The sequence below is a fragment of the Pseudonaja textilis genome, unplaced genomic scaffold, assembly GCF_049901715.1.
Source record: "Pseudonaja textilis isolate UNSWEBS1 unplaced genomic scaffold, rPseTex1.2 PTEXSCF129, whole genome shotgun sequence".
Taxonomy (NCBI): domain Eukaryota; kingdom Metazoa; phylum Chordata; class Lepidosauria; order Squamata; family Elapidae; genus Pseudonaja; species Pseudonaja textilis.
In genome coordinates this window covers 12,336-13,752 of record NW_028262858.1, presented here as the reverse complement: position 1 = coordinate 13,752, position 1,417 = coordinate 12,336, and positions in this window count along the sequence as shown.

Sequence of the window (1,417 nt, the reverse complement as noted above, 5' to 3'; positions counted from 1 at the left end):
CTTTAACCTGTTGAGTTATTCTTTATTTTATTAAAAGTCAAGTTTTTCTGTTATGGTCCTTGCCAAAAGTCTCCATTTATCTCAATCCTTTCTTCTGTTTTCTTGTCACAGTCAACACCAAACAGTCCCAAAATATTACATTCATTTATACTTTGCTGCAATCCCAACTTTTTGTAAAGCTTTCCAGGGTTCTTGTTATGCTAGTAATCTTTTATTTCATTTCGTTTCTCTTTCACATATTTATACGACCAGTAATTTTCCCTAAAAACATAAAAGAGGAAATATCTTTAACCATTAGATAGCACTCTATGTCGCTTCCACTTTTCAAAGTCCTTTTTTTAAATTCTCTTTTCTGTTGTTTTAACATTAAATTTTATCCATTCCAGGTAAGTCCAGCATTTTATCCAATGCCTAATTAGTGTCTAATTCTGTAGATTATTCCAAATGTAATCTCTAGTTTCATACAGTTCTTTTATTTCCAGTTTTTTATTTACCTTATATTTTCTTCTTATTTCTCATTTGCCACTACCACTCTTCCAAACAAGGACTTTTTCTTTCTGCTTTTCGGGGTTGTCAAAGAACATTCAAAGTCTTTTGTCTGGTTATATGCTGCTCACCACTTCACCACTCCAGCACACACTTAAATCCTGGCAGCTTCCCATCTTCAGGGCAGCCATTAAACTGCCGCTTCTCCCTGTCTTCTAGGGGAGTATACCAAGCCAATGAGGGGAGATGCGACTGTCCTCAGCCCAGCTGGTGGTCTCTCCCTCTTCCCTCACCCCTACAAGGTGAGTCAGATGAATCCAGTCCCTTAAGGACCCCTCCAACAGGGCAAGCACAAATCAAAGCCGCGCACTATCACAGTCTCTGGTCCATCTTCGACGGAAGCACCACTGGAAGTCCATATTCTGCATTTTTCTTGATGATATGTGCTTGGACATAATGTTGGTTTGTAAACTTTAGACCCTTTCAATTATATATGCAGATTTCTACTTTGTTTTGCCACTATAGCTTAGAACATAATTTTAATTAAAAATAACTTTAGTTATTATAATTATAATTCTGATTAATGTTTTAAAAATCTGATATGTGAATGGATTTGAATAAACTATGTATTCCAATGTAAAATCCTTTAGGTATAGTGCTTCCCAAAAAGGGGTGCTGGAGTCTGGGTTCTCTTGGCCTTCTGCTGTTCCACATTGGTCCCTCACTCAGGTACTTCTACTGGCCTGGGTCATGTAGTGTCATGGTGATTAGTCTCCTCTCCCCCTCTCTTGGCTTACTGGGTTCTCCTTCCACTGTCTCTGCTCCTTCATATATTCCTCAGGCTTGGCCTTTCCTCTCCTATCCTCCTTCTCCCTCTCAAGTCTGTCTCAGAGAAGCCTCTCCTCTCCTATCCTCCCTTCTCTCCCTCAGG